The sequence below is a fragment of the Centruroides sculpturatus genome, unplaced genomic scaffold, assembly GCF_000671375.1.
Source record: "Centruroides sculpturatus isolate CEXI.00-Female unplaced genomic scaffold, Cexi_2.0 scaffold464, whole genome shotgun sequence".
Taxonomy (NCBI): domain Eukaryota; kingdom Metazoa; phylum Arthropoda; class Arachnida; order Scorpiones; family Buthidae; genus Centruroides; species Centruroides sculpturatus.
Window position 1 is genome coordinate 218,146 of NW_019384627.1, and position 10,174 is coordinate 228,319.

The window sequence follows — 10,174 nt, forward strand, 5'->3', positions numbered from 1 at the left end:
CAATTGTATGCCTGGCCAAACCAATGTTGTGCACGATTAGAAAGATTTTCTTAATGCCCACAGGCAAAAAAGTGNATCGTAAAGCCAATTTTGGTCGATCACTTGTGATGTCTTGACTTAATGTATTACACTTGTAACCGAATGCAAGTGTAGTGATAACCACATCTGAGGGAGGATGCAGAGGTCTGATTTGTCAGTCCACGCACAATCCATTTGCATACAGTTGTAAAAGGGGAATAAGAAATGTAGACAAAGGTTTATAAAACCAAAAAAAAGAGGACAGAAAGAGTAGGTCAGGACATGGTAGAGAGAGGAAGGGTGAAGTGATAGTCCCTGAAAGTGACAACATTGAGTATCAATTTTTCTTCTGTTTAAAATGTAAGTACCTTTTCTTCATGTTTTAAATTAAATTTTGGCTTTTCTTACCTATCTAAACATAGTATGTATTTCACACCTCTCCCTCGCCATTTAGACTATGCCTACGATAACAAGTCAATTGCGACACATTTTTAAGATAAAAAGTAAATCTTATGTACACAAAAGTTGGCTAACCCTGGTATATAGGATGCATAGCATTCACCAAACATGCAAATTTATCTCTGCTAATCACCTGCCAATGGTATGAAATGAGGAAAGGTTCTGNAATCATCCACATTTTAATACTATATTTAGATACCTGTAATAAATTTAAAGTGATATTAAATTCTTATATTTATCAATTTTAATATTTTGTAAACTTTTTAACAACTCATCCACATTTTTAATACTATATTTAGATTCCTGTAACAAATATGATTTATTTTTTAAAAATTTTTCTAAGTTATAATATATATAATTTTTAACGTCTATTAAAGGTCTATATTTAATAGGATTTTTATGTGTGTTTACCCGTATATTGAATTTTGGTGTCCTATTATCTTCTCTTTTTATATGTTTGATGTCTTCTTCTGTTATATATAATTTACTTTTTAAACTTNCTGAAATATACATTTATATTGGGTTGCTCGGAAAGTAAGTTCATTTTTTTTTCCATGGAAGAAAAACAACATTTTTATAATAAATAAATATTTTATTGAATTATATATCGACCATTTTGGTCAAATAACTGTTGTCATCGTTTCTGGTAGTAGCACGATTTCACATTCATAAAAGTTTTTATTGTTGCTTACAAAAAACTGATCGAAGTGATTTTTGACATTGTCATTTCAAGTAAATGTCTTACAGTTAAAAAAAATTTGTATAGACCAGAACAAGAAAGTGTGCTTGATCTGGCGAATATGGTTGGTGTGATAGCACATCCCATCTAAGTTATAACAGTTTCTGACCAGTTAACAAATTTGTGTGAAATTTGACATTATCATGGTAAAACACTACACCTTTTTTGTTGATCAATTCTGGCCTTTTCTGCTTTATATTACTCAATTTGTTTACTCGATGGCAGTACACTTTCGAATCAATTGTTAAATTGTCTGGTAAAAGCTCCAGAAAAAAAAAATTTCTTAAAGTCCCACCAAAGAGAGCATCTCTCTTTAAGAACATGTGGAACCCATATATCGAGCTTTGAAATGAAACCAATTTGTTTCAAGTAATCATAAACAGTTCAATTTGACAAATTTAATCTCTTAGTGATTTCACGTGTTGTTATTTGGTAGTTTGCTTCAATCAGTACCTTTATTTTGTTTTCATTGGCTTCAATTGGCCATCCAGAACGTGGTGCATCTTCAATATTGAAACTGCCAGAACGAAATTTTGTAAACCAGTTTTGGCGCTGTCTTTCTCTTAACACATCATCTCCATACATGTACCACAATTTTTTTCTTGCTTGAACAGCATTTTAATTTTTAGGTTAAAAAAAAAGCAAAATATGCCAAAAATGATGCTTTCAATCTTCAATATTTGATGGGACGCAAAACATAAAACAATTGCACAGAATCAAACAAAATTCTTTACAAATAAAGCCTTAAAATACTACCTGTCAAAATATATAATGATAATATGGTTTAGAATAAAAATGATGGGAAAAATACGACTAATCCATCTAGTGGTAAAAAAAAAACTTACTTTCCGAATAACCCAATACAATCAGATCGGAACAGCCCATATAGTGAGCAATTTGGCAAAAACAACCTGCTTCGCTCAGCCTGATGATGTGGCCTTTCTCAAACTGTCAGCTGTGCATAATGTCTGATTACATCATACAGACATACATAGCATTCAAAGACCTCCAAACAATGGATACATTGAAACTCCTAAACACAGTGAGCCTATGCAACCCTTTTTATAGGATATTGGGGTAATAATTTTAAGGCATTCTAGTGGTATTACCAGGTATAGTCATATCATAACTGTACACATTTATGTACCTGTCTGTCTGAGACAGCTGTGTGTCAAATTTTGCACTTTTGGACAATTCTATCTGGCTGTGTAACTTTTTGTGAATGAGTGTATGACAAAACAATAATATGTAGTCTATAATTAAAAATAATCTTCATTATGTTTTATGTTTTTTATTTTCTTTCTTTGCAAATAATATTAACCTGTAGTATATTAACCTACCTTCAAGACATCTCTCTTGGCATTGCCTGTTGCTTATTGATGAAATTTGCCATCTCTATGTACTTCTGTCTTTCGTTCTGTTATTATAAATAATTAAAGCAGTTAGCAAAAACAATTAGTATTTAAATTATGTATTGTTAGTAGTATATTTCAACCAAATTTTCTCACTCAAGTATGAATTTTGGAAGTCATTAAATTATATTTCTTAATATATTTGAAGCCATTTAACTTTATCATAAAATTGTAGATAAGAAAATAAGTTATAGAATTTTTATAGAATAACTTTGCATATTTTAGTTTTCAAACAATTTTTTAAATGTTATTGTTATTTATTAAAACTTTAACACTTAAACCTTGTGTCTGAAAGAGTAAAATCTGATTAATTGGACATATGGGCAACAAGTACAAATATTTGAATAAAATTTTCATTTTGACATGGTATATATTATTCTCATAAATATACATTTTACATATTGAATTTATTTAAATTTGAATTTAGACTAAGAGTTTTGGAATAAAAGTTAATGGATCATAAAAAATTGATGCAAAGCAAACAAACATTATATAAGTTGAAAATTTATAAACTGTCTAAAATTGTTGAAACTAATATTAGTTTATCATTATTTATTTATATCAAAATATTATCATCAAAATGAATGATTAGATGTCAGAAAGAAGATAGATAAAATACTACAGGAGTTTAGATTTGTTTAGATGTGATAAATATAGATTTTTTTTTTAACAAGTGTTAAATAGATATAAAAGAAAATAAATACATTTTAAATCATTATTTAGTGTAAATGTCGGCATTCAATTTATTTTTCACTTAAACCCTAGTCATTCAATTTCAAATGAGAAGTATTCAATTTGCATTTATAACAAATAATACAAAATAGCAAAATAGGTTATTTAATTGAATGTATACATTTTTATATTTTTTTATTCATATTTTTATAAGTAGCTAGTCAATGATTGATTAATATTAAACATTTTATTTACAACAAATTTATCAAGAATAGTCACATACAATATAGCAATATATGATTTATGAAGTTATGAAATAGATGATAAAACAGTTTGCTTAGAATCAATGTTCAGGCAGAAAACATAGAAAGACAAGATAAATTATTTTATAGACAGTTTATAGCAGAAAATCTGCTATAAATGCATATTTTAATAAATTGAATAATATTATATCAAAGTAAATATATCTTTGCAATAACTAAAATGTTAATGACTCTGAAATTTTTAATTTTTAACTAAGTTATATTTTAGTTATAAATGTATTTTTAATTTTTAATATTTATTAATGCATACCTATTCTAATAGTAATAGTAATTAAAATCTATTTACCTTCTGAAAAAATTAGTATTGTTATTTTAACAGTTGAGGCATTTCTTCAGATTCTTAAAATGTCAAAAAACAAATCTATAAATTGTTTCCTATCAATAAAGCATATAGATTTAATTAGATTTTAAATAAAAAATATTTCTTCAAACATTTTAAACATTTCATGGATCATATTATTTGGTCCACGAAATGATCCATGATACAATATTAAATAATCTGTAGTCCATTGAATGGACCATAGATTATTTAATATTTTTTAATAAAAATGCTATTATTCTTCTAAGAAATATTTCATATAAAAATTTAAATCTGTAACATGATGAATAATAATCCTTTAAAAAATAAATTCTATACTAAAAAAAATATAATGAAGTTTCAGTAAATGAATTACATAACATTCATTAAAAATTGACTATAGTTAGCATTTTCATTTACTCTTGGATTGTAAAATGTTAAATTAATAAGTTAACCTTTGTGAATTTTATCATAATCTTTAAATATAAATTTGTAAAAAACATCATTCAAACCACTTATATAATAATAATTATTATTATTCTAATTATAGTTATAAGGGAAGAAGTAAGAGTAATCTAATATCAAGTTAAGAAAAAAGAACTCAGAATTGCTACTAAATAAATAAAATAACTCCTAATACTCATTAATCCCAAGTTACAGTCATCAATATTTCCAACACAATTACTATTGATGTGCCTGTAAGACATTTACTGATTGAAGGCACTTAAAATAAATAAAGTTAAAACTATTTAAAGAATATTTCATTAAAACTAATAAAATATTACACTATTTGATTTGAAATTTTATAAATGATATTTTTATAATGTCATTTATAATCAATTGAAAAGAATAAAGTTACTTTTTAAATATTAGCATTTGACTGATATAATTGTTAGATGTTAATTTCATAAATTTTATAAAAATAAATATAGATTACATTTTGAAATCATTTATTATATTTCATTGGATATAATAATAGTGATTTTTATAAACAAGGATTACATTACATTTTTAAAACCAAGAAAATAAATTTTCTACTAACTCAAGACTTTTTCACTTATGTAACATGTTTTCTCTTATAACTTTCCACTATTAATTTAATTCACTAATTACTGTTATTATATAATAACAATTTACCCATTGTTAATTAATTTCAGATGAAATCTTATCTTAATAGAAACAAATTTATATATTCATTTTCAGGTAATTATTCTATTTATAACAGAATCAAAGCCAGGAATAGATGAATATTTATGTTCAAAATTTTAATAAAAAGCTAAAATCAAAAAGATATATCAGATATACTTCAAAATATTAAAAGAAATAAAACTAAGAATTTTTCATTGGGCTTTCTTTATATTTTTTATATTGTAGACTTAAGTAAACATTTTAAATGTATTAAAACTAAAATATAATTAATTTTATTATTATTTTCTAATAANAAATTAAATGTTATAAAATTATGATAATCCCATTGAAATAATTCAATAAAAATCCATATGATTCATCTAAATCTATAACTAAATCAATTTCAAAAGCAAAATTTCTATACTTACAATATAAAATAAAAAAACATATTACATTTTTAGCTGATATCATCTATTTTATGTAATATATATACATAGGTCTGAAATATTATAATTATAAAGATATAAACAGAATTTAAAACTAGAAATTATTTCAAAACAAAAATTTTTAAGCTTAATTTTGCTAAAACATTAAAATAATTATAGAAACTTATCTATTTGATATATTAAAAAACAAACATTTTGAATTGTATAAGAAAATTTTGAAATATTAAAATCATACAAAAAATAAACAGGACTTATACTTAAAAATGTCACATTAGAGCTTTATGAAACCATTTAAAATATTTTAATGGAATTATTATAGAAGATATACGTCTACTTCATACATAAAAAAAATCTCCCAATTTCTATAGAAAATTTGAAATGTCAAAAGAAAAAAACATTTCAACTAAAACTGATACCAAATCAGAAATTTTTAACATTTAAAATATGAAATAATTATAGAAACTTATCTACTTCATATATTAAAAATAGAAATTTCTACCAAAAAAAAAACAATTTGAAATATTAAAATCATACAAAAAATAAACAGGACTTAAAGTTGTAATGTGGCATTTTTAGGTATATGAAACCATTTATTTTAGTACAATTATAGAAACATGTCTACTTTATATATATATTTAAAAATTTCATGTAATTTCTATAGAGAATTTTGAAATATTGAAGGGGAAAAAAAAAAAAACATTATTCCAACTAAAACCAAAACCATTCAGGAATTTTCAACATTTAAATTGATTTAAAATATAAAATAATTATATAAACTGATCAATTTTATGTAAATTTCAACGGAAAATTAAAAAGTAAACAAGATTTTCAACTAAAAACCATGCCGAATCGGTAATTTTTGAAGTTTAATTCATCCAAAGATATTGAATAATTATAGAAACATGTCAATTTCACATAGAAATTGACAAGTTGATAAAGGCATTTTACAATTTACATGTGTATGAAAATAAAAAAATGCAATTGTTATAATATTAGAAAATGTCAGGAGAGAAATAATTCATATTAATCAGGTGTTTTATAACGTATTTTTTTTTAATAGGGAAAAAATGATTTATAAAAAAGCAGGTAGGCAGACGACATCAATGGAACGCGCCAAAACACTGCGGATAAATCTAAGAAGCCGGCTTTATACGTTACGCTTATACATTTAAAAGTACTGTAATAATAAAGAAGACAAGTAATTTAAATAATTATTTAATTATTATTAATAATAATTAACTAAATATAATTTAAATCTTGTAGAGTATAAATGACAAACCGGGGCAAATATTTACCGTTATACCGTCCTGCACCACCTGCAATAATAATCGAACGGTTGATTCATAGACATCACGACTCTCTATGTTTACGTATACCTCTCTCTCTCTCTCTACCGATGTATTATTATGTTTAAGGGTAAATTTCAAATAAAATAGGTTTAATCGATTTTAAAATAATTTATATAAAATATCTACGATTATTTTTATATTAATACTGTTTTTAATTTAAATTTTAAAAAGTTCTTATTAATATTAGTTGAAAATGAATGAAATTTATTTTAATTTCATTTATGATGTTATATTGAAAATATATAAGAACAAATTTAAAAGACTATCGGATTATGGCTAATTAATCATAATCTGACAATGATACTGGCCGAATGGCCGAGCGGTCAAGGTGGCAGCCTACTGCTCTAGGGGACCCGGGATCGAATCCGAACGGGTCGAAAAATCCCCAGGAATTTTTGGGGGGTGGTCCGTACGGATATGTCGGACCCCGTCCCTCACCACCCGGTCGCCCCATTGTGGGCCTGGCCGAACCCATAATGGGCCTGTTATAAGAGGCCCTCTTAGTGCCCACAGGGCGAAAAGAGTATACTCTGTCATACTCTGTCTATATATACTCTGTCATACTCTGTCTGTAATGATAACAGTCATATATATATATATATATGACAATGATAACAGAGATGACACAGATTTAAAAGCAATACGAACTAGTTTACAAACAATAATTCATTCGACATGTTAAACGATTCGTCAAATTATTTTGCTAGAAAATTTCAAAATACAGTAATAAGAGAAATTTCTGTAATTTTTTCAAAATGGATGAGCGGCGGACGAACAATTCCCGTGAATCTGTCTTGGATGCGTCGGGCCATCCCTCATCAATGCCTCAATTGTATGCCTGGCCAAACCAATGTTGTGCACGATTAGAAAGATTTTCTTAATGCCCACAGGCAAAAAAGTGAAAAAAATGAAAAAACTTTCAATGATTATACTAATTATAAGACGTTGTAGATATATAATACTTACAAACTGAAGCGAAATTCTTTCTTCATATTATAAATTGATACAAATCAATTCATGAGCATATACTGTACTTAATGTTTTTGTTATTATTATTCATATTTTAAGATATTCAACAGTTTTCTGACTTAAATATATGATAACTTTTCCAAAAAGTGTAACGCTAAAACTTTATATGACTTAAATTTGAATTTTATGAAAGGATTTCGGTCTGTACTTTTGAATCATAGTACAATACAGTCTTTCCTCATGCCAAGTTTGTATGTCAGCGGTGACATTCACAATGCGAAAGGTAGAATGTCGAAAATATAATGTCGAAAGATTAAATGTCGAATCATCCAAAATGTCGAAAGATAAAATATCGAGGCAATATAAATTACAGCCTGCTACGTGAGCAGGATCATCTAGCGCTTGTTTGAGGCCCGGGAGTGGTAGTCCTCTCTTTTGCTTTTTGTTTTCTTCTTTTGAATAAATGTAAAAAGTCTAATTTATTAGATCATAATTTCTATTCATTTACGTTATTTTTCATTTACAATGATTGTAACCATGTAAGGCATTCCCAGGTTTAGAACATCCGTACTTATGACGATCGAACGTAGTTTATACGGATTATTTCCAAAAAAAAAAAAAAAAAAAAAACGATTTTGGGCAATCAGTTACACTTGCTATATAACAATTAAAGGTTAAATTGTAATACTTTATGGGTGATAAACACACCGTATAACAATTACTTGGAAATTTAACTACAATACGGTTTATGGCATCAACACCCCTAAAACGAAAACAAAATCAAATTTCTGCGAAACTGTTTGGTCTTGGAGTATAACTGTAATTTCAATTTTATAATAAGGTCTAACTAAATAAAAATGAACAGTAATAAAATTAATTCCACATAAAGACTACTGCTGCAGTACGCTCTTTCGGGTACGATTTGCGATTCCATTGAAATTTATTGACTTCTTGTGTGTAAATTTTTGTTATTAATCCTTAACTATTCTGGTTGAAGAAATCCCAGTTATGAGGTCCCACAAGTATTAATTCATTTACTTTTTTTCTATTAAGCACATTTTGTATTACCTATCTTTTAATTCAATTAATACAATACAACGTAAATTGAGAATGATGAATTAAATAAAAATGCAGAATGTTAATTTTTTTAGCAGTTTTTGCATAACATCCTACTATACTCCATATAACCAGATCTAATCAATGTAAAGATCATTCAACATGACTAAAGACCTATTTATACTGTAGCTGTAGGTACTGTACGTAACGGTATCATTCTGACAACGACATCATTCGACATAAGTTTAAATTCCCACTACTCTTTCATACGCGGGCGATTTCCATACAAACAACACACTCAGATTTTCAGACTGTGACTGTTTCGAATTTTAACCATTTATTATTTGAAGATTTATGTTTAGTAGCACTACTATGTATTGGATGAAGATAACGAGAAAGTAAAACATTGTTGTCATGTGTTTAAATAATGTTAAAGGAAAGGAAGATTCTCGAAGAATACTGGAACCTTTTCAGGGAACTGATGGACGATGACGAAAAGTTTTTTCAGTACTTTAGAATGCTTCAGTGTGATTTTTAAATGTTCTCTTGGAAAAAATAGAAAATTCCCTTAAAAACAAGACATAGCCATCGTGCCTCAGTTGTGATTGCTCGCTATAAGCCAAAATTTGTCTGAATATAATTCATACCATCCGGCTGTCTCAGTTCATACTTGTTCCAACATGTTCAGTTTGTTAAGTTATGGCAACGCAACACTTGGGTCGATCTGCCTAGGGGGATGCCTCCAGGGAGGTCTTTTTAAGGGAAACTGGCCCCTATTTAGGCGTTACAGACGTGGAGAAAACCCGGAAAACTCCACGTGGCCAGCCCGTCCAAGCGAAGCGCGAACCCATTGGTACGAAGACCCCTGGGCCACCAGTGGGCGTCCAACATGTTCAGCGTTTCAAACAAAAACATTATAGAAAAGAATGTCGGAAGCTCTTTCTTTTAACGCAACTGCTCCGCTATGTATAGGGCAAGATTACATAATAGTACACTACAACTAAGAGTATGAATTTTAATTTTCTCGCTAATGATAATACTGGCTAATTGATTGATGCCATACAGAGCTTGTGGAGGAACTGAGTTTCCACAAATTGTGAATCTTTAAATTGAACTCTGTGATTTTAACAGCTAAAGGAAATTTTCAACCTTCTTTCAACATGGAGTAATCGGTCATTAGACATTTAAAGCGGAAATGAATTTGTTGGGTTGCAATTTGAAAAAAAATGTAGACACAAATTCCTACTATTGTCTGTCTGTCTTTCCTTAATCTCGAGAACTCTGTTAGCAAAATAAAATTCAAGA

General features: G+C 27.6%; 1 long non-coding RNA gene across 1 annotated transcript; it reads right to left on the reverse strand.

The window, feature by feature from the left end:
* Positions 1-1,794: 1,794 nt before the first annotated feature.
* LOC111625656 lies at positions 1,795-6,841 on the reverse strand. Its single transcript, XR_002756755.1, has 3 exons — positions 6,791-6,841; positions 3,910-3,998; positions 1,795-2,633 (listed from the first exon to the last, which is right to left on the reverse strand). It is a non-coding gene; the product is annotated as an uncharacterized LOC111625656 (long non-coding RNA).
* Positions 6,842-10,174: the final 3,333 nt, after the last annotated feature.